General features: G+C 39.4%; 1 protein-coding gene across 10 annotated transcripts in view; it reads right to left on the bottom strand.

Annotated features, from left to right (window-relative positions):
* The window catches only part of CHL1 (cell adhesion molecule L1 like), a 103,494-nt gene extending 83,558 nt beyond the window's left edge, over window positions 1-19,936 (bottom strand). For 8 of the 10 annotated variants that reach the window (XM_026857325.1, XM_026857322.1, XM_026857324.1 and 5 more), the window contains exon 1: window positions 19,850-19,936. The gene's annotated coding sequence lies outside the window, so the exon portion shown is untranslated. Of the gene's footprint in view, window positions 1-3,520; window positions 3,847-4,940; window positions 5,012-19,849 lie in introns of those variants that run through there. The other 2 variants (XM_026857320.1, XM_026857319.1) reach the window with 2 other exon arrangements.
* Between the last annotated feature and the right edge of the window lie 4,714 nt (window positions 19,937-24,650).

The following is a 24,650-nucleotide window of genomic DNA, read 5'->3' as shown; positions in this document are numbered from 1 at the left end:
TTATTTTCTGGAAATGCCAACTTGGTTTGTACTGCAACACATCACCACTGAATGGCTTGTGACTTCTGGAAGTGGCTAAACTTCAAAGGACTCTTCTATAGCAAGAATCATCAGTGAATTTTTTTCTGAGTCCTTTTAAATAGTGTTTCCAACTGCAACTGAAGAAGAAAACCATGGTTGGAAATGTGTCATTCATGTTCCCAAGCACTTTGATATAGCTGGATAAAACAAAAATATATTCAGATTTAGTTCCAAGTCTAAGACTGAATAAAATCACCTTTCTGGAGTCCAGGAGCATCATTTAAACCTTCTCTTCTGGGAAAGAGCTGGCCATCAGCATGTCCCCCTTTTACAGGAATCAACTCTGAAAACTAGGCTATGCTTTCCTTACTGCCACCAGCAAATCTGGGGCATCTTTCCACCAGGATAAACTTGAAGCCAACAGGGCCTGTGCACATCCACGGAGAGCCTGAAACCCTCCGAGAGCATGTGGCAAAGTGCAACGGCACAGCAACTACGCCGGCTGCCTCAGCCACTTCCACGGAAGCCCTGTACTGCCGAGCGTTAGCATCCCGCTCTCCTCCGCAGCAGGAGGATCCCTGCTGACTTTATATCAAGAGATGCAGTCCTTTTAATGTTAAACAGACACGGGGGGGGGCAGGTAAAGATGGAGGGAGTGAGAGGGGAAAAAAAGGAAAAAAATAAAAGATTGTTAAATTCGTGAGTTTCTGTGCCTAAGGCGGATCAGCTTCACTCTAAAAATATCCCAGTTCGGACATAGTGTGGACAGAGCCCTCATACCTCAGGAATCAAGTCAGACAGCCCAGCTGAATGTACACAAATTCCTCCTTTTCTTCAGCAAGGCAGCCAGCGGTTCTGCTGGCATACTGTGGAAAAAATTGAGAAGATCCCACCTAAGCATAGCTTTTTCTGCATAGCTACATATTCAATTGACTCTGTGCACAGTTTACAGTGAGGGGGTGAGAAGCCTGTGGTTTCAGTCACTGCTTTCATCAAATGTGAATTTTTTTCAAATGCAAAAGCCTGTAAAAGGAGGCTTAAAGCTTGTTTACTGGAATCAGTATTGCAAAACCCTAATCACACCAACATTCATGGAAAATAATGTGAATTTTTTTAGAAAAAAACAAATTCATAGTCACTGAAATTACCCCCTTATATTTTGCTGTTATTTACTTAGCAATAGACTTGACCTGGCCTTCCACACATAAATGGAAGAAAAATCGTTGATCTAATGGCATAAAAATGTCTCCATTAATATGAAAACCTAAATATACCGATGTGGAGCATTTTGAAGATAGTTTTATCCTACTGAATCTTGTTATCCAAATGGAGAAATGTCAGCAGCGTATTAAGCAGACAGGAAAACTGGAAGACTCATTAAGCTGCATTTAAACTATGAGAACATGCAAAATTGAATATTTTCCAGGATCGTTAAAATAAAACTTAATTACAGAATTCAGGTTTATCTGTGTCATCCAATGTCACAATACTTCAAGACAGATGATGAGGGGAAAATGTAAAAAATCCTCAACAACTGCATTTAGCGTCACAGCAGCATCTGCATTATTCATCATCAGTTGTGCAATGACAGATCCAAAATAATTAGTATTACTCACGTTAAGTTATGCAATTCCCCCGTCTAAAAGAGAAGCTGTAAAGAAATGCAAACTAATTATAAGCCAGTCACATGCTCTGCTGCTGCTCTATAGCCACCTCAGACAGACACTGCTGAGAGTGCCATCCTGGTGCCTGTGCTGGCTGGAAAGCTACAACAGACCACATCTACAGTTTTGAGTAAAGAGGAGGCACAAACCTCACTATTACCATACAGTCACCAAAAAATGGAGCTATAAAAACAGACTTTGGGGATTAAAAATTCAGGTGTGTACCTTACAGCTTAGTCAAACCTCTGAACTTACATTAAAAAAAAAAAAAAAGAAAACAAGAAATTAGAATGTCTTTCTTCTTCAATAGCCAAACCTCAAACACACAGCATCTACCTTAGAATAAGACAGTTCACTATACGCATTTCTTTTCCTTCTAAAGACAACAATGTGTACCCATTCCTACTAGTTAATGAATCCATCCAACACAGCAGATCAGTGCCGGTCACCAAAAAGATCATCACTGGCCATGTGGGAGTCCAGGGAAACCCCAGGGCAGGCAAAAGCTCCCACTCAGCCTCTGAATTACCTGACATCATTCGGCACTGCCAGATTCAGACCCCAGAGCAAGGACAGCCTCGCCATAACCCTGTCATTTCACAAAGGCTGAGAGAAGGGGATAGAGGAAGAAATCCAATACAGGGTTGGGAGGTTTATCCAGCAGGAAAATAGGGAAAGACTCAAGATGGGTCTGTGAGAGCTGCATTGTGCAGTTCACAGCAGACAGAAATTTGTGACAAGAGGTAAGAAAAAGTACATACATTCTAAGAGTTTAGTTGCTTTTCCCCCCTTACAGAGTATGATTTTTTTCCTGCTAATTTTCCTTCAGCTGTCACAGACATGAAATTTTACTCACATCTTATCAGGAAGACAGATTTCTGTTTCATCTTGAGATACAAGCCCTGAGGCATTATTGAATGGGTTTTCCCGGAGAAAGAATTTACCTGAGGCAAAACTGCTCTGCTTGTACTTCGTAAAGGAAAATATTGGTTTACCACTGCAAAACACACACCTGTGGAACATACACAGACATGCTCCACATAAAGACCTGGATTTCAGGGTGGAGACAGACAGAACACAAGACACTTTAACAGAGACAAAAGGAAACAATACCTAAAATTAGAACTGATTCTGTGATTGGTAAATAGGATATTCCCCTTTTTCCCAAACTCAGGGCAAATAAGGCCATTATGCAAACTTTGTAATATAAGTAACAGCATTTCTTATATTGAATCACATCTAACAGTAGATAGAAAGAAAACAGACTATTTTCCACACATCTTCATACACAAGTAGTATGTATCGTCACTCATGGCAACATGTATAACATTCATCGACATCCCCATTTTCCCCACCACATCATCTTATTGCAACCCAAAAGTGTGCTGGGATGTACTCAAGGACTTTGTCCCTCTGCCTCAGATCAGATGAAGTGAGAACTTTATTTGTACTGGCTTCCACAGAACATGCTTGAGAAGAAAATAGTTTGTTTAAATTTGGGAGGATTTAGATGATGGTATGTCAACTTGAATTTGTATTTTGATATTTATGATAAAACAAGGATTCTTTTTTCTTTTCAGGTGCATTTTTCTGCCCTCCCCAGTTTTAACCACAGTTAACCAATGGATTACTTTCCCTCCTCATTCTTCCTTTGTTCTCCTCTCCACCTGCCAACATAAACTTCTTAACATGAGATTTTTCCCATAAGATAATGTATATTTAAGTTCCCTTATTCTGAGCTTTCATAACAACAGCCTAGGATGGAGCCCCATTAACTGTGGTATCTCTACAAGCACCTCTGTCTAAAAAGATAGTTGTCATTTACTTTTACTTACTGTCCATATCGAGCCAAAGGTAGAATGACCACTAAGGTAACATGAGAGTTAGAAAGAGATTTGTGTTGAGTTCAGCAGAGTTTGGATCCCTCCTCTGTAAGGAATTGCAAGAGCCTATAGCAGAATTTTGATGAATCTTCAATATCTGAAAGCCCATATAACTGGATTCATCCTGGTTTATTTTTCCCTCAAGTTTCAAAGAAGAAAAATGAATAATTGAACACAGGAAGCAAAAATCAATCAGCGCACCCAACCAAATAGAAAAAGGCAGTAAAAGTTCCTCAAATACAGAACAGAAGCTATGAGAAATAACCACAAAATACACTGTCTTGATGCGCAGCTCTCTTATTTATTGGAAAGACAGAAAGAAGCTGGTTTCACTCAGAAGGAGGCAAAAAAGGCTGTCAGTCAAAACCTGGCACATACCACGGCAGCTAAACACAGAGCTCATTAGGCGTGCGCGCCTGCACATTCCTGGTGCCTTTACCTACCCGTGCCAGCTGAGACTGTTCAAGGCTGCAAATGGTTGTAGCAAGATACTCTAAAAATCTGATAAATGCTTAAAGGGATCTGCTTTTCCATAGGTGATGTGTTTTCTGTAAAGTAGGTTCCTACAGAGCACCTGAATTAAGGTTCATCAAAACTAAAACACTCTGTATGAGAAACACACTTCGTAAAAAAATCTGATGTATTTGGTCAGCAAACAACTGGGGAAAATCAAATTCCTGTATGACCAAGATGACAAAAATGTTAAAAGGAATTGTTCCAGTAAAGGTTATTTTATGTGTTTTAACAAGGAAAAAACACCAGTCACTTGAAAATAAACTCTGATATCTCAGCTTTGCACTAGCTCAACATTTGTCACTTCAACTCTGCCCCGTCGGCATGTTGAGCTACGAAGGGACATCAGGCATAGCTGTGCCCTAGGAGCTCACTGCTTGTAGAGGAACAGCAGTGAGAGATTGAGAAAGCAGGTTTCATTGAGAGAGAAGAAAAAGAAAAGAAAGGGGAAAAAAAAAAAAACAACCAAAAAAACAAAACAAAACACAACACAACCCCCGCACCAAAAACCACAAAGAAATACTGACTTTATAGAGAAAAATTCTGATCTTATACCAAGATGTGCAGTAAACAAGGCTCTGTGATAAAAAACAGCAAAGAGAACAAAGGAAGATGGAGAGACAGACAGATACAAAATACTGACTACAGTCCATGCATCAACAGGTCACAAATAATTCCCCAAAGTGATCTGATACATCACTGTAATACCCAAGCCCTTGCCTCAGGCACCATAAACAGCACAAGGGGACAAGAAGACATTTCACTCATGCTCCTTTCTGGTGACCCCAGTCATTAACCAGCCATTTGACACCCAAAACCTGCTTTAGGTCAGCTTTTAATCAATTCAGAAATTTCAAACCTTCTGAGGGGTAGTCTCGGTGCTCCTCCACCTCCTCACCACTCCAGATGGCTGCAGGTGTCCCTGATGGACCACGTCCCCTTTCCAGGTTGATGCCACCTCCCTTCCTGCTACCTCACCAGCACCCCAGCAATGGGCTGCGGCTGCAGCACCGGCTCTGCAACACAGAGGAGCTTCTACGAGAAATCATGACTGTTTCAGAGAATTTAACCTGAAATGCTCTGCAGATGCAATGAATGGCCATTTAAGTAGTGAGTCATCTTTTCTCAGATCCTTTTAAGGAACGTAGCTGGCACATTTTCAAGGCATATTTCCTAATACTTAGTTTTGCAATTTGCAGGGTGATACATCCCGGAGCTGGAAATATGGATCATATGGCAGAAGAACCACATTTGTCAAGGGGAAAGCGTTTAGCACTGTATTTTTCTGTATGTGGTACTTTCAAAGCCTGATCTTAAAATATCTGGGTTTGTCCTTCTGTCCTCTACTCAATTAACTCTTCTTTTATAAGAAATCAGCTGAACTTAGCCAAGAAAGATTTTAAATTCTATCTTCCATTACAGCTGCACAAATTATGTTTTAATTTTTTTTAAATTGCATTCCCAAACTCAGCTCATTTCTGTCTTTGACTATCATAGTAATCTCAAGCTTTTCCAATGCTTTTCTTTTTTGTAATTACCAGCATCCTATCACCTACATCTGCACTCACTTTCTAGGAAGGTTTCTGTTAAGATCAGATTCAAACTGGGACAGTTGGCCTACTAATAAATTTTATACAGCCAGACTACTGAAAATACCTTGAGTCTCTGTGTAACATCTAAGTAACTAAATCTACTCAAGTACGATCACTTCCTACAAGCATGTCCCAAGCTATGATGGCCTCAAACACAGTTTCTCTTAGACCAGTATGAAAGGACCTTCTACATGTGCGTTTTTCTACAATGACTGCATCCAGGCTGCAAATCTGTATTACCAGGTAATCTGTAAATCTGTATGACCAGGTTCCTTCCAGAGAGGTCTCAGGATTCACCAGAAGACCCTCTACCAATTTATGAGATGTGGCACCTTTTATTTTTAATTCAATTTTCAAGCAGTAAATTATTTTCGATTGTTCTAAATTCTCTAACGGATGTCAGCGTGCACCTGCCTTTGATACGTCAACAAATTGCTGTCTCTCTGCAACTGACTGTTGAGATAATGCCTGTAAGTATTTTTAGCCCTCTTTTCAAATAGGCAATGGGTTGCAGATGGGTCATAGTGGCAGACCTAAAGACTAAAAAAAGCCCAACTGAGTCAGAGAAATCTGACAATTCATCTAAAACCAAGGATTTTATCACCAGAAATAAGAAGAAAAAGGATTGTGTCTCATGCTTTGTTCTAAAACAAGCAAATGATATTATCTATTGTATCTAGATCACTGATTTGCACCACAAAGCAAGGAAATTAAAAATCACCTACATAGAAACAGTAAAAAAAAAAAAAACAATTCATAATACTTTACTAAGTGATATCCTTGTGTTATCATTACTTGTCAATGACATGAGGTATGCTAATTAGTCCCGAAGTCTGAAGACATTAACACCAAAATAATATTCCTACATAATCACACAGTAATGGCGCAGGGATTAACACCTCGTTAGTCCATAAGAAGCAGGGTGCTAACCTGTGCTTGGATGTCATAGCTCACTACCTGGTCATGTAAAATACAATACTTCTTGTTTATATAGAGAGATATACATATATGATATGTATAGGACACTTTAACTCACATCAAGAAGATGAATCAATGGCATTAATTAGATATTTCATCACTGAAAAACTCTATTCTTTGCAGGTCTACCAGTGTATAGTAAAATGCTCTTACCCTTTCACACATGCACAGAAAAAGTCCTAAATAGATCCAATTCCTTTAACCTTTCATCTAAACTATTATTCTCTACTTCTTACTGTTTTCACAGAACCATGATCCTTTTCTGGATATATTTCTTATCAAGTGATGGCACAAAATTCATTTGCTGCCTCGTGGCACAATCATTCTTCCATCAACAGCATCTGGACTATGGCTGTTGACTCCTATGGGATCTGGTGCGGCACTTTCCCATCAGAGAGCATTAACTGGCAGGTCACTTGTTTTTCAAGTATGAGAATGACTTTGAACAAAAAATTGGAGTGAAGAGGAACTGAAGCTCAAGCTAATCCTAATACCAAGCAACCTTTTCTCACTGATTTTTAATACTTTCTACAAGAAGGAAAAATAAAGTTTCAGGTTTGGACATTGCCAACAAACCACAGGGAGTCCAAAGGCTACAGCTCACAATGGCAGCTTCAAAAAGTATGTCAAAAGCATTAGCAGTTCAGAGGGCGACAAATGACTATGTTTGTATTCAAGCCCATTTGCTAAAGAAAGCATTTAATAATAAGCAGCATCAAGAGCGGGTCTCAGTTTTCCTTACTTGCAAAGCATGCAACACGAAAAAAGTTTGGCAAATGCTTTTATCACTGTTTCAATTCTTCCACGAGTGCCTTGCCACCACTAACACCATGAAGTCTTTGATAAAGCCAATGCTTCCAAAAATGCTGTTTTAAAATGTTAAATGCCTCGACTATGACCTTGAGAACATCAGGATGAAGTTATCATAGAGTCAATGGATGCCAGGCTTTGAGTTTTGCTGAAAACTGCTCAGCTAGCCAAACTCCCGCCCAGCAGCCCCCAGCTCTCCTCCAGCTCCCCCCAGGGAAGGTGCATTGCCCCCTATCAGCAGGGGCTGACCCTGTCCTCACCTACCAGCCCTGGGGACAGGACAGGAGCACCCCAGGGCTGTTGGGGGATCCTGTGTACACGCCCCGTCCCTGGGAATTCACCCACACTGCTTGCATATAAAAACTCAAGCATAAGTCCTTCAGAGAGAAATGAAAATCCTGTGTAATGAGCAGGGGTTTGGCAAAAATTCTGCATCTTTATTTGGGGGATAAAGATTATAATGTTGAAATAGATTGGTTTGATGAGAACTTCTTTTTTTCTTGGCAAAGGAAAAAATGCCATTTTCTGGGACAGCCTGTTGAGGAAAAGAGGCTTTTGCACTTGTGCAGCCTCACCCATTTATCCAAACCCCTCAATCGCTGGCAAATGGGGAAGTTTCAAATGAAAGTGACTCCACTGAGAAAAAAAACATCATAAATTCTGATTGAGAGCAGCTGATCAGCAAATCCCAATATATTTACTGGCAATCCAGTCAGCGCGTACATAACATAGGCTGTGAGTAACCCAGTATTATCTCCTGCCTGCTGGGGAAGACAGAAAATGCACAAGCACTGCCCCGTGCAGAGCAATTGGGAATATAAGTCAGTAGGAAACTAAGCCAGGGGGTTAGGTTTACACGTTACAGAATATCCTGTTTTATAAGAAAGGTTTGATTTTTAATTACCTGGAGAGAATTACTTTCCCTGTTATTTTGTGCTATATGGGTATTAGTAACTTTTTACGTAAATCTGAATTTTAGAAATGTAAACCAAAGTTGGTTAATGAAAACAACCACCCTGTAGGGACACAGCAGTTCAACAGCCAATAAAAAGACCTTTTGCATCTTTAATTTGCATGATTTCATGATACCGACTTCATAAAAATTAAGAAAGTTATTTCTCTAATGGAGGCATGAAGCATCCTTGAAAAGGTCAATCCTTCCTCCAAAACTAGTTTGCCTGGAACCACTGCACAGCAACAAAAACTTACTCAAATTTGAAACTAAATCATTAACCAGAAAGCACTCAGTGGGAAAGCACTTCTTGCCCAATGTAAGAGGTTTCATAGCCATCACGTCTGTAGCCTGCCATTTGTTCATTAATTTTCAAATGAGGGATGTTGAGCATAGACAGTGTCCCTTTGTCTTCCAGCGTGGCACACTGAGGCTATAACGCTGAGTTCCTTATTAGTGGGTGTCCTCCTCACCCCTCGCTCGGAGACAGAACTTCTCAGATGACGACAGAAACCATGCAGTGACCTCCAGCCAACGCAAGCTGTCGGGTACCAGCTAACAAAAAATGTTTATTTCACAGCAGCCTCTTCCAAGCTCTCAGCACATGCAAAATCTGCCATGGTAGCATCCCTGCGCTCTCACACCTCGGGCCTTTCCGACAGCCCTTCTGCATTTATCAAAGCTCCAACCCTCATCAGATGCAGAAATCTACTGAGCATCTGTCAGGTGTCTGCATGCTATGCAGCAGATTATAGAAAAGCAACTCTTTGGAAAAAGCATGCCTATTAAATCTGGGAGAGTGATAACAGTATCCAAGTTCTTGAATTTAATGAGGTAACATCACTTAAGGCTGACTCTTACTAAATGTATATAAGGAAATAATTCCCTTGTAATGAACTCATGCGGCAACTGGCTTTGCCCCTTCTGCATGCTAATGATAATAAATTCCATCCAAATTATTTCAGGCGCTGAATAGCTGGTGTACTGTACTTACCCTTAGCCCTGTGCGCAGGAACAAAACATCAGCTACACTGAAGGGAAAAAGGTGCATTAGGCCACTTAAGAATAACTCTTTTTTTTCCTCCTTTACCATATTCAGACACGATCGTGATTTTTTTTTTTTTTTTTTTTTTTTTTTTTTTTTTTTTTTTTTTGGCAAGGAAGTTTTTAGAAGCAAATGACTTTTCAAAGGTGGTGGTGAGGAAATATGCAAAGTGAGGTATCTCCAAGAGATATCTGCCTGCTTGGTAATCCTACTTCTACAGAGCCAAGGAAGATAGCAGAGCCACATAAACAGATTACTAAACACAGGCTGTCAGTACAATTGAATAACAATCTGTCTTAGAGCTACACAGGAATAACTTTTACTGCAACAATTTTTGATCTAGCATGACAGGACGGGTTTTGAGGAAATATGTGAATAGTGCAGCAACATTTAAAGAAAATCCCCAAGTAATTTGTCACATCCCTGTTGAGCCAGATTCAGGCACGCAAGTCATTCTGTAACGAGACTTTTAGAAGTTGGAGTTGTGATGACTTTCAAGGCCTAAGTTTCTAACATGTGGTTGATTTGCCTAGCCAAGGTATAATTTTGTAAGCCTACTCTGTACACGAGTGCCATGGAAAAGAGGAACCCATATGGGCACATACCATAACGCCTGCTAAAATGACTGAGGAGAAAGCAGCAGCCTTTCAGACAAACGCTAACTTCTGCAAACGTTTTCCCGTTACTACCCCGAGCACTTGTCATACATGGGAGACATGAGCACTTTGCAAAGCATATGTGCTTTGGGAAGAGAGACGCAGGGCAGATACTAATAAGAGCTGGCACGTCGCCACAGCTCGGGCTGACGCGGAGGGAATTTGTGAACGCTGCCTCTGTCGACTCATCATGGGACGGATGCCGTGTGTTTTGTTTGTTCTTTTCTGGAAAAATGTCAGTTCAGTTAATCCAATCAAGGACAGATCAGGGTGTCAGAATCAGTTTTCAGACTGTCAAAAAATAAAGCAATTCCTCATCACTTAAGGACTGAGTCACTGTTGCCTCGAGAAAAAATATTGGTAATATTAATAATTTGGTTCACAAATCATATCTCTTTATACAATGACTTTTCTTTTCAAAATCTCCCTAGTTACCACAAACTACATTCGGAGTCTGTAATTCCAATTTCTAGTCCATCTAGTCCATTCTAGTTCCATCTTCATAGTTTTTATTAATATTTTACTTGATGAGAAAAAAAATAATTTTTTTTTTTTTGTATTTTTTTCCTGCTCTTCTCCAACAGACTCTTTTGGTTTTACCCCACTGACTTCATTAGGGCACTCGCACATCAGGAGTATTATTTATGGAACTGGACTTAGGACTTTTCCAAAATAAATGCCAGTGGTAAATTAATTCTTTAATCCTCTTTATGCTACAGGATGCAAATCTGTACACATAACATTTGTTTATATACTTTTTGCTATTAATTCTTACATTTTTAATCACTTTCCATTTTCTAGCATTTACTTACACTATTTTGTCAAAGAATGAATTTCAAAAATAAATTCAGTAGCTCAGTCACTTTCAGAAAATTAATTTATCTTTTCATTTCATGGAGGGTACTGCATTGGGTTGTTTTAAAAATTTCCTTTATTCCAAAGTACAGAACTGTAGGCACCCTGTTATCAAATCTGCCTCACAGATACCTAACCTGAAAGTGGCACTGCAGAAAAAGTGAGTACCCTTCATAGAGGACTGAAATAAATTAATGTTCAAGTCTATTGGTGCAGGACTTAAGAAGAAAATAAACTACTAAAACATTACCAAAAATAGGCAGTACTTTTCCAAGAGAATCTTACAATGCATGTTTTTTCACACCTTTTAAATCTATTTATTGTATTTACCATATATTTATTATTCCAATACTCTCTACTATCCTGTGTTACAATGGACATCAGAGGACAGGACTACACTACACCCTGTCCAAATCTATAACTACTATTGCAACCCACGAATTAATTTATTGCATCCATATTTACATATAGTATTGTGGTGAAGCTTCAAGATTGCACACACTTTTTCCCACACGTAAAAAAAACCCTCATAAAACAAACCATGCATTTTAAGAGCTCGTTTTGGTAACAACTTTCCCTTTCAAAAGTTGGCCCAAGTCTAATTTTTATATCTCATCAAACCAGAGTGTTGGAAAGGACTTCAAGAGGCCATCTAGTCAGTTGGCAGACTCAACCATGGCTCCGTCATTCCTGGATGTTACCTACGGAGGGAGTGCTGGGAACGGCAGGAAGAGCCTCAGGGCCACCCGGCACCTTCCGGCTGGCTTGGTCACTGGCAAGTGTTTCTCCAACACCGACCCTCACTCATTCATGCCACAGTTATGGCCTTCCTCCCTATCCACAATGAGAAATGGTCTTTACATTTGCCTCTTGTACATCTAAGGACTTGATCCTCCCCCATGACATTTCTCTATTTTGTCTTTTTTTTTTTTTTTTTTTTTTTTTTTTTTTTTTTTTTTTTAAAGAGTGAACAGTCTCTCAAAGTTTTGTTTTTTAGTTTTGACTCATTTCAGCAAAAATGGTTCTGCATCTCCCCAGTTTGAAGATTAGCAAAAATACTCTGGTTTCTTGTGCACATATTACAAATCCTTAAGCCCTTTTCCTGGAGGTGCTCTGTCTCCCCTCCCCTCCAAATCCAGCACAGGATGCCACCTGCCTCAAGGACATGCCCACGGTCATGAAAAAAACGTTGCAATGTTATCAAGCTATAAGCCTCTAAAAAACCTGCACACACCAACTTTGGAGACATTTCACAGCTTTAACCCTCCCCATGCCTCAAAACTCCACGTGTTGGATGCTCAGGCTGCCAAAAGGTCAACTCCTCGTCCCTCTCAGTCCTACTGCTGTTGGACTGGAGATGCACCATCTCAGAGTGACTAACCATCACCCAAGCAAGGCTGCTGGAGCGGGATGTTCCCGCAGTGCTCCTGTCAGAACACGGATCAGGCACCAGGACTGCAGAAAGGTGCTGAAAATACAGCCGGGAAGGAAGTGCAATAGGAGAACATAATCACAACAGCAGCACACTTCTAAAACAATATTAATGCTTGATGGTGTAAATAATACAAAAATACAAATCTTCTGGTTTAATTAATGAAGACTAATTAAGCAGTAAGAAATACTGCTTAGAAACCTTAATGAGTTTTTCTAACCCTTCAGTAGTTGAATGAACTGTAATTAAAAAATATATATGGTTATTTACTAAAGAACCCTTACCTTTTAGCTACAAGATCCCCTCTTCCTACGTTGCCTGCAAAAAGGGATTTAAAACATAAAGGGAAATATTGGTCCTCTACCTAACAGGGAAAGAATAGCAAACCACACTCAACATATGAAAGGTTGGCATACTCATTGCCTTTTTTTCCCCTTATGTCTTCTCAAAAAGATATTTTACACTGACCAAACTCTCACAATATTTCATTTTAATTTGGAGCTTGGAACACAAGCAGAGAGTTAAAGATTGTATGGGTAGGATAGAGATGAATAAGTAATTAAGGATTAAATTTATTTTGAAATACTTTAGGTATCAGCTGAAGTTCTCTTTAAACTATAAGTAATTAGTTTTTAGTACTCTCAGGGAATAGCTGAGGAACCAGAGAGTAAGAGATGGTCAAACATAGCAACTATTATTAGGAATGGCAAAAAGGAAGACTACACAGTATAGATTCAGTACATTGGAAGACCCAGTAACAAATGATTAAACAATGGAATTAAAAGCACCCAGAGGAATATAAATTAAGAATAAACTGCCAAAATGTATTTTGAAGAACTAATCATGACAACCTTTTGGTTTTTATTTAATCAGGATAATTACCCTTTCATAATAAGGAATTAGATGTGATACATTTTGAATAGAAAAACATACTCTTCTATCACAGTAAGGTATATTTACCAACTTCTTATTTTAGACTAACAATAAAAAACCACACTCAAAGAACAGTTTTCAACTGCCCACTTCCAAATTGAGGGAACACACCAGTGTATCACCAGGTCTTACTAGGTCATCATCACTAGGTCATGCACCTAGTCCCATATTTTCATGAGTAACTTAGGTCACGTGGAGTTTAGAGGATCTGCAAGCACTCTGGAGAATAGCACTAGCATACCAAATTATCTCAACATGTTTGAAAAAAACCTCCATCTGAAATCATTAAGACAATGTAATAAAAAAGATAGGCAAAGATTATTTTGGCAATAATCAAGTTCGAATTTTAACACACGCTTATTGGGTAGGCAGCAATAAGAGCGAACAGGGAGGTTAGCAAGGATAAAACCTAAACATGAGTCAGCAATGTGAGTCGGCTGCCAGAAAGACAAGTGGTGTTTTGGGAAATATTAACAGATGTTAACCACAGGACACAGGAGGTAATTATTCATATGAGATTTAGAAAACATGACCTGGAAGGAAGGATATTTGTTCATTTTATAAAGAGGACCAAAAAGTAGACATAGCAGCAATATTCCAATACATAACAGGTTTTAATTAAGAAAACTACAGTTGTACTTCACAGGCATGTGCAGTGGCTGGCTTAATTCACAGAAAGGAAAATTGAGGACAGACATTATGAAAAGCTTCCTGAGCTATTTAGATAGTTAATCATTTTAATACGTTATCTCCAAGGCAGCTGCTGGGATCCGTCACTGGAAGCTTCTAAAAAGACCTTGACGCCAACATCTCTCCCGGAGGCTGGCTATGTAGTGTGATCCAGTGGGCTGCACTGGATGACCCCTTAGCATCTTATGCCAGATTTGCACTACAACGCTTTCAGCGTCAAAACACAAGAAATAACATTTTACAGAAATGTTATCTCCTCTGGAACAAAATAAGGGTAAAAGAATCATTTAATTTGGCACAACTGACTACTGCTGCCCAGTACAGCACCAGCTTCACATTATCTTTCTTTTAAAATTCATATTACATACTTGCAAGCCAGATCCAACATGTACAATATGCTACCCATAATCGAGAATTTGCAAGAAATCTGTCCGCAAAGGTGTCTCTTTATTCCAGTGCTGCCAGTTTTCGCTTTTCCTAAGAAACACGATCAAATAAAACTGAAATGGAAAAAGCTACCTTGTTGCACTTCTCTTTAACGCTCCTGTATACATTGGTTTCTTAACATGATCTACTCTGTAGTATCTTTAGGGAAAAGCCATTCAGGAGGAAAAGGGTGGTATGTAATATTCATTGCAATGATTTTTATTACATATTCATTTTTCTTAATTTAACTATGCATTTGGTAGTCCCATACAGTACTTTGCAGGAAAGCTTATTTCAGCATCAAACCAGAATTTTATATTTCAATTTACTGAAGTAATACACGAGCTTTTCTGATGCTGACTTTATTTTAACTTTGTATTTTTCTTCGATTTTATTAACTCATTTATATAAACCTAGATTACAGTCTATTACCAATCTATTTCTCTGTGTCTACAAGTATATAGTAATATAACATACATTTGAAATAATAGGAATAACAAAAGTAGTATTATGCACAATTATAGCTACTAGAACTCAAAATCAGACACTGTTAATAATAAATGACAATATTATATAAAAGAAATACCATCTGAAAACTGATTTTACACGGCATATTAAAGACTTGATGGCTCAGGAGATGGGTAATAGAATAAAAAGCCTTTCATCTCAAGGTCATCAATTCAAATACAAGTCAGACTGATAGTAACTGAAAGCCATTTGATGAGAGCTCTAATGAACCTAGTGTTGTTACTAAAAATTTAAGAATAGCCTTAGCATTGAGCCCTTTCTCCTGCTTCTGACAGCAGTCAAAACAGAAATCATAGAGGGTATGGAGGAGCAGATCCAGCTGGACAGGCAGAGTTGTATTTCCCTTATTATACGCTGCCAGTCCCAGGCTCTCGCTATTTTACCAGCTTCCTAGCAGGTACCTGTTTGTTCTGTTCCAAAATTCAACACCCTCAGTGCTGCTGTGTCTTTTATTGCTTGAAGGGTTGAAAAACAGAATTGGGCTTTCAGCTTTCTGAGTGACTACTTCACGGGATGCATAGGCAACTCTCCGGTCGTTTGTCTGAGCCATAACAATTTGGTACGTTAATGCATTACCCTTATTTAATTTTTTACTATTTTCTGGTATGTATCAAATGATGCACTGGGAAAGAGAAGAATCCCCACACAAACTAGAGCTACTATTCAGCTAGCCTCACATTGGCCAGCAAATAAAACAAACCACATACTGCATGACTTGACAAGCAAACTCAAAATCTTCTCAAATAAACCCCCTGCTATAATTTCCTTTGTCCCAGTATAATGCCTACATAATTTACCGGTGGCTGTAGTATTAACATGATGCAAAGCACTGATAAAAAGCCCATTGATGTTGCCCTTTTGCTTGCCTTTTTATGCCAATGAGATTTTTATTAAAAAAAAAAATAAAATAAAACAACAACAAAAAAAAAACACCGACAAACCAAAGATGACTTTTCAATGATTCTCAAAAAAAGCATCCCAGAAAGAATTCTGCTTTCATATATTTCATGGGCAAAGTCTTCCCACATGCAAACTAACACCTACAAATACCTGTTTGCAGGTATAAATGGTGACACACAGAAGCATGAGTGTGGCATATAAATCCAAGGACAAGTGTTCCCTATAATCTCTATTTGGCAACCATAGATTCCATTTTGAACTAAGACACCCAGACAACCTCCCCAGGTCCCTTCCAGTGCCAACTCTTTTAAGATTCTAAAAATTAGACACCTCACCTTTACATATGTAAACTCTATCTTCAGTGGTACATAGGTTTAGGGGGGTCATTTTGGTTTTCAGAAGTGACTAATGGATTCACTTTAAAGGTATCTAGGTGCCCTAAGGATGCAGTTTACAACCTGCACAGGTTTAGAATGTCTGGATAATCAATTCCCTTAATACAGTTTTTCCCCAGTGTAGCACAGGTGCATAACAACCATTATAAACCCAGCCCTTGCCCAGAGGAGACAGCAGAAACCCCCATACTCTCACTTTTCCGCTGTGCCTAGAGATACACCTCAGCACCTAAACTTCCACTATTAAAACCCTGTTGACACCTGTGTTTTAGTGCTGAACTTGACCATTTATTCCTAAATCCTGATAATCTCATGACATTTATAACCCACAACTGAACCAGATTTTCAGATATAGAGCTATTTCAAGTTATTTCACATTTAGTACCTAAGTAGGCACTTCTGGAACATGCCCACTTCTCCCAGTCCAGCCCTCGCAGAGGGGAAGATGTCAGACCAAGCTGCACTCAGACCACATTACTTCCCGTGGAGCACAGGAACGGCCCCATCATACCACACAGCAGCAGTTTGGTGAGAAAGAGAAAGAATTTTGGTTTCAGGAGAGAGAATTTGCTGGTGATACATACAAACATGACCTTCACCCAAAAACATCAACTTCATGGAAGCTCTTTGTATGATAAGGGCTGTATAAGTTTTTGAAGTGCCAACAGCCCAAGACGCGTGTGCTTCTGGTGTTGCTGTGCAGCCTGCAGCTTGCTAACCCGAGCTTCCCTTGCAAGTGGTCAGGATTTATGCAGCTCTTGACCACCTGAGGTTAAAACTAGAGATCGCTTTGTTTCAGCAATGAGCTACCCCCTGGCTTGCAACACCAAGCGGTCCTACTTGCTTCATGTCTGTCCAGAAGACTAATTGTCAAAAGTACAGAAATATGGATGTAAGTGGATTTTGCACTGTGGAAAAGTCCTGAATCCATCAGTTAAGGTCATTAGCTCATATGACACACCTCGATGAAGTCAATTTTCAAGGATAAGCATGTGACAATCTGACTGGAGGAATTCTCCTTTAATGCATTATTAATTCATTTATTATTACAGTTATTATAATCTTTATGCAGGGCACTGAAGCTCAATTTGTTCTATATCAGCTAATGTTTTTAATGAGCCCTTTCTTCTCCTCACGATGGGAGCTTCCTTAACCAGTTATCTGGCTTTTAAGCAAGTAGAAAATAACATGACAGTGTATCCTCCTTACAAATAAAACTTCACATATCATGCCCTGAATTTTAAATGAAAACAAATGAGTACTAACTTTCACATTGTCAAATGTCTTCTTTTAAAAGGTAACAGACTCACAAACTCTAAGTATAGGAATTTTATCACACAGTTAAACGTAATGAAATCTTAAATACAATTCCTCTATCTGACAAAGAGGAGACATACTTAAATAAAAAGATCCTGTGTAAATGCAGTTATTTGTGGGGGAGACATTGGAGCACACATTAACTTAAGTCTGAAGCCCCATCTGAATGTCTTTGAGTTCATTCTCTGGTCACACAGGGCAAAGAGGTCATGAGGCTGATCCCTGCACTGAGAAACTGGTTCAGTCAGAGAGGAAACAGCGTATTAACTAGAAAAGTGGGTGTACTTGAAGTTGTGAGCCAAAGGGAAGAAAATAGCACATTTCCCAAACACACATCACTGACGCCCTGAGCACCATGTGCCCAGCTGGTTATAAAGGCTGCATCACTTTGCGTCCTTTCTTCCTAAGGAAAAGGTCAGGGTATTTAAGACACGTAGACGTGGCACTTACGGACATGTTTTAGTGTTGGACTTAGAAGCTATATGTTTATGGTTGGACCTGATGATCTTAAGGGTCTTTTCCAGCCAGAATGATTCTATGATTCTATATACAAATTTGCTCAAATCTACACTTGGAATGTTATGCCTACATTTCCAGTATTTCTCCCTTGAAGTGGAATAGCTCATGGGATGCTTTGACAGAGAATACAGAAGGGGGGGGGGAGGGAAGAATGAAAAGTTTATGCATTTTTTGGGGGGTGTGCAAGAAGAAACAAGACAGATTGTCCCTCAAGAAAAGCAGACTAAATCTTTATTCTCTTTGCTCATGCATACCTAAAAAACAGCCAGCCTTCACATGGTGACCTTTCCAGATGGCTGGTCTTGAAAGAGGGAAAGTTTATAAGCTGACTTACAAACTGACAAGAAAGTGAGCTTTTCAGTTCAGAGCTTCTTCTACAAAGAGACAAATCAAAAAATAACCAGATTTTATGGACATCTAGATTCACACAGCATCTGAATCCCACTGCCTCATTAGTTGGATTTTATCAGAAATTAGTAAATTATGTTCTACTTGAAACAATCACTGGCTCTGGGTATAATAAAAGAATAAAAACATTTTACTAAAAAAAAGTTAAAGCAATATTCAGACAGACTTTCAGACAGACTACATTTTATCAATAATTTTGTCACTGTTAGCTTTACAGACCACAAAAATAAGCAAAATTAAATTCAGCAGCAGATACATGAGAACAATGTTCTCAGCCCTGCTCTCTGCAGTAGTCAAGGCCGGTAAGCAGAAATCAGAAAATCCCAATAAACGGTATCTCAAAAGAAAGTAACGGTGTAAATAATTCCCATTATACATAAAGCTTTAGCCTTAGAGCTCCTATTAATAAAAGTTAATGGGAAATGCATATTTAAACACACATTGGTAGCACAGACTTGCTTTTCATCAGCCACACACAAGAAATAGAATACAAAATTACAGGAGGCTTTTTTTTATGAATAGGATTTAAAAAAAAAAAAAAAAAAGATAATCACACTGGCAAGGGATTACTATTTCCTTTAAGCATATCTCACTACAGGAAGGGTCCACAGGCACTTAAACCTCCCAGTAACAAGCTATCCTAGAGAAGCCCAAGTCATAAATAACTCCATGGCTTCAAGATGTTTTTTCACTGATGAAAAGTTGTTAGCAACATCATCACCAAGGCCCTGCTCCCCCACAATTTCTCTTCAACATGCCCCAGGGGTACTTTAAGGAAAGGCAAGGTGCATCCACTACTTTGGGTCCAGTCCCTCCCAATGGCCACCATCACCAGCTGATGGAAAGTAGAATTGAAAACTTCCTTTGACAGAATCAGGATAGCATAATTACAGCCTCTTCTCCTACAGGCTGAAAGACCAGAGTTGAGCAGTTTTTTAAAATGTAAAATCCCAAGCTCCTTACCGATCAGATGCTACAACAGGATAAAGCCTAGCTTAAGGCTCAGCTACACATACAATAACAAATGACTCTTTGCTTAACTTGCAAAAAGAGAAGACAAGTTCCATCTGACCTTAGAGAGCTTTCAGACTTTGAAAGCACGTCCGCATACTTCCAAGTAATTAAAATCACACAGAATTATTCCACAACATACATATATGCACAAATATACACACATGTGTTTATGCTTTTATAGAAAGTATATTAGACAGAAGCAGTATCAAATGGGTCTTAGATAGTTACAATGACTGTTTTCAGATATAAAGGTAAATAAAATTTGCATCCAAAACACAAATACTTAATTAAAAAAAAAAAAAAAAAAAGATTTCTAACCAGTACATGCAGCAGTTTCTTCATCAATGCATAGTCAATTTGCAGTTTTACATCTGAATCGTTCTCCCCACTTTACTGCATCTAGAGAGAAAGACAAATTTGTGGTTTGAGTAATGGTATATCTTAGAATTTATCTAAAAATAGCATCCTTATCAGCACAATTCCTTTGTTTTCTTTTTTTTTTTTTTTCTCTGTATCACTGAGTTCATGTCTGATCTCATTCTCTTTGCCCTCTATTTAACTGGAAAAGGACAGGCTTTTCCATATTTGAATAACAGAAGCACCATACCCCATGGAATAGAAAATGGGCTGAAGTGAGAAGATCTGATTCTCATTCTAAATCTGGTTTGTGACCTTGGAACAAGTCACTTCTCTGCACCTCTCTTTCCCCTCTCTTTCTTTGCCTTTCTTGTCTACTTAGATTACAAGCTTTCTAAAGCCTGTTAAGTGTTTATATAGTACCAAACAGATAAGATTCAGCTGTCATTGGAATCACAGATAACACAAAACCAGAAACAATTAATCTTATCAATCACCACTTACATTATTGCTCTCCTATAGTCCATTAAACACAATTTCAAAATCATTTTCAAGAGTTAGTTTCATTTGAAATAATAATTTAAAAAAAAAAAAAAAGGGCAATGAAAGAAAGGTGTATTCAAGAGGAAACAGATTCCTTAACTGTTTTTTTCCAATAACATTCCCCCACTTTAAACACATTGACCAAGTGCTGCATTTCTATCTCGATCTCTCATAAACGTGGACATGACACACCTCTGCTATTGCACTAGCACCTCAATATTCACTCCTGGCTGAGCCAGGCCGCACCATGGGCTTCAGTCCCTGTTCAGCATCCTGCTCTGCACCCACAGGCTGCTCTGCTACGTGCTGGGAGCAGCGAAGGCAACAGGAAGGCTTTGGAGGTTTAAGACCACTGTTCTTGCTCTCCCAAAAGAGGGCACACATACACAGTGTAAATGTCAGGCCATACTCCTATGCAACCAAGGAGCACAAGAAGCACACAAGCACCGTTTCTAATTTCTTTTCCTTTGTGGGTCACCTTTAAAAGTTATTTTCTTTCCAGATTCTCTGTATGAATGACAAGATATTCAGTGAGATGTCTTAAGGGAAAAGAAGTGATAAAGAAAAATTCAGCTAACCTATTTTCTTTCTTGTCACTACTTGATAATCTCTTTATCTGGTCTCATTTCACCAGTTGCAGACAGACTTATTTCCCCATAGATAGACCCAATCCTTCTTCCAAAGTGCACACGTGCACGTGCCCCTCCTTTCCCGCAGCATTTCAAATTCATATTGTAATGTCTTTCTGCTATTTTGGAGTATAAATAGCCAAATTCAGCATACATCAATGTACATGTATAAGATGTACATGCTTTTTGCCACACAGATTTTTAGTCTTTCACATAATTTCTGTGGTTCTGGGCACACACAGAACATTTATATGAACCTCCCCATCAAAAGAAGTATACAGTTTTACTGAAACACAATTCACTAGGATATATATTTTAAAGTTCAACCCCTTTGTCAATAAATTATGTTTTCTGATGTCAACAGAAAACATTTTCTAAAGCTCTGCAGTGATTTAGGAACCTCAATTTTACTTTCAGCTGCACCTTAATCCTTCCTGACTTCTATTGAGGCTTTAGCTTAGAAATGTTTACTCTCCTGCTGGCAACACACTCAGCCTTTTACAGCGTCTTTACCTTCACAGAATAATGTAACTGCAATTTGTAATGCCAATGCAAATTGCCTGATCTACAGCTTGTGCCAGCTGGGTATAACCCAAAAAAAAAGCTGTGGCAGCCTGGTCCAAGGATTGCAAGACATGCCTCTGCTAGAAAGCATAGTAAACCGAAATCCAGTCCCATGCACAATCACCAGGGCTCACAAAGCAGTGTAGAAAATCCCTATGCCACAAATCGGTGTAAAACAGAGGCTATTTTCAAGATTTCAGTTTATCACAGGACTGGATGTAGAGAGTTCAGCAGCAGAGATGCTGCTATTACATCAGGTCCAGACTTCCTGCCATTACATATCCCCCAGCTATCTCTATATGAAGCCAATTCACTTATAACTGATTAAAACATCTAATTAAAAAATCAACTTTTTATCTAGAAACATGAAAAAAGAGGAAATTCAACATTATTTTAATCAGAGATTGTGAGGGAGGAGGGATTTACGATTTGTATGTCCCCTTCCCCCCTAACTGAAAAATCACAGCAGATAATAGTAACTCAAATGCTTTATAGCTGAATTCTTTTTAATCAGCTCTCTCCTATCTTTACCAGCTGTTTGTCCGCTTCTCCATTTATACTGTGCATCTTGGACTTATTGATCTAGTAAGCTTTAAATTACAGCTATCCATGGGGAAAAAAAAAAAAAAAAAAAAAAAAAAAAACCATAACAGGAAAGAAAGACCTGATAAAGGATTTTTGAAGGGCTACTCACTTCTGCTAAAAGAAAATCTTAATAGAATTTCCTGGAGAGAAGGTCCGTAGGAATGAAGTTATCAGTGTACTGTACAGAGGAAGGGTAAATAGAGCTCACAGTCTGATGGAAAGGATTTATATCAAAAACAGTTCCAGTGAAAAGTATGGCAAAACTTTGGAAAAAACCCAACAAGTTACAGACTAGGTTACCAGTACTGTATCACTGGGTGTTTTTAATTTGGTTTATTAGAGCCAGGCAATTTATAGCAGTTCGTGTTGTTTCAGGCACAGTATAAACAGACAGTAAGAATTCATCACTCCCCGAAACATTAAAAACCGTTTAACATTCAAAAGGCAATGTAGGAGCAGAGCGGATTTCAGTGCTCAAGTGTACCTACTGCAGCTTCAGCTCAAAGGCTGCTCAGGGGGATTGCTTTAGGCTTTCACCAGGGCTGTCCTGCTGAAGGATCTAAGTTGACCATTAATCTTCCCAATCCTCCTCTACCTCAAATCCAATATTCCATGCAGTGATATTGCAATACCTCAGGGAAGACAATCTAAACTCCTGGCAACACGCATCATCCAGTGAAGGTTATTCACCATTTTGCCCAAGACTCTTCCGAATCACAAAGGGAGAATTACGACTCAGTGGTCTATGTCCCAGGTGTTTCCATCCACTGTGATGCAGTCAGTAGGGAACCACCATCATTCCTCCTGCACAACAGCCACGCAACGGTCACAGACATCCCGTGATGCCCTTGTTCAAGTAAAATGCTCTGGCCAAATCAAGCTACTGAAGTTTAAAAACCAAACATGAGACTTATTTCACAGAGGCAAAAGAAGATGATCTGTGGCACTCTGGGCTACGTGCTGTTATCACTGTTGTGCACAGAAGTATCCAGATGGCCATTCCTAGGCTGTAGAAAATTTGCACCTGCAGAAAAGGTCTAGAAAGACTGCATCTAACACTACACTGGAAAAGAATTACTGGAACAATGTATGTCTTAATGAGAAAACCTGTCTCCCAGTCTGTGTTGAAAACTTCACCTGCTGTTTAGTTTTTTCATGCCTTAGGAACTTGTCATGGTTTGAGCTCAGAGGGCTCAAAACAAGCCCAGAACAGTACTGCAAGGGAAAAATCTGCAACCTACAGATTTACAATGACTGTCGTAGAGACCTTGTGGCCCGAATCAAAGTGTGTTGTAAATCTGTTGGGATTTTTAAAAGATGAAAAATAAAAATACAGTCTTTTTCCTCTGTGGATATGGGCAAAGTGTCTCCATGTCTGGATTCCCAGTGCTGCTTCTGCTTCCTGCCTCACAATAGCATTTTATTGTTACGATATTCTGGAAGTACATTCACTATGGTCTTTCAGTTTGCCAAAAGGTTAGAGGGAGCTGACAGATTCCTAAGTGAGGGAATGCAGTTCACACTCTTACTCACTCAGCTGGCCATTCACCGAATTTGACACTGTATTTCAGCTGAGTTACACATAGTGCAGAGAGGGGAGAAGCACCAGGGCACAAAGATGGCTTTAAGACGTCTCTAGTCCCGGTGTCGAGCCACCTGGGGGCTGCTTGGTCTCTGAGCAGAACCGGGAGCACATGCTGCAGCCAGGATTAGGGCTGGCATCACCCGCTGCCTCTGGCCATGCCACAGATGGCAGGGGCAGCTTCCCGGGCTCCTCCGTCTACTGATTGCAGGGGAAGAACAGACTGGAGCAGACATGAGTGGTCCCTGCTGCAATGTGACCTTCACATTTCATCCATGCATTTCTCTCAAAAAGATACATGAAGTGATGAAGTACAAGCCTCTGAGTCAGGCTCAGATAATGTTCCGAAACCGAGAAACTAAATATTTAAACATTACTTGAATCATGCCTGCTGCAGATCCCCACAATGTTGAGGAAAACAATTAATAGGTTTGGCCCAGATGATCTGACAAAGCAGAACGGCATCAAAAATGGGGAGCACGGGTCAGGATGAAACTCTGACGTTACTTTGGCCACTCTCCCTCAGCAAAGCCCTCCTGAAGCCAATCTGCTCCCGCAGCGCTGTGCTCTGCACATCCAATCTTCCGAGACTCGACTTTGCCTTACGGTGAAGACCATGAAGGTTTATCCTGTTGCAGAGTTCATCAAGTGATGTGCGGGTGGCAAAGGGATGAAAGGACCCAAAATCCCAGCACTCCCATCAGCTCCAGCACCACTGCGAATGCGGAATAAGCTCCACTTGTGCATATTAACGGCAAAAGATTTTCGAGGAGGAAGTTTTGTCAAATAATAAAAAGATGTGTTAACCAGCTTGGAAAATAGCATGGGATGAAATGAATAAACCGTAGTCACAGCAAAA

Source organism: Athene cunicularia, assembly GCF_003259725.1.
Source record: "Athene cunicularia isolate RWA chromosome 12 unlocalized genomic scaffold, athCun1 chr12_part1, whole genome shotgun sequence".
Taxonomy (NCBI): Eukaryota; Metazoa; Chordata; class Aves; order Strigiformes; family Strigidae; genus Athene; species Athene cunicularia.
The sequence above is the reverse complement of the archived record's forward strand: the minus strand, read 5'-3'. Positions and strand labels throughout refer to the sequence as shown.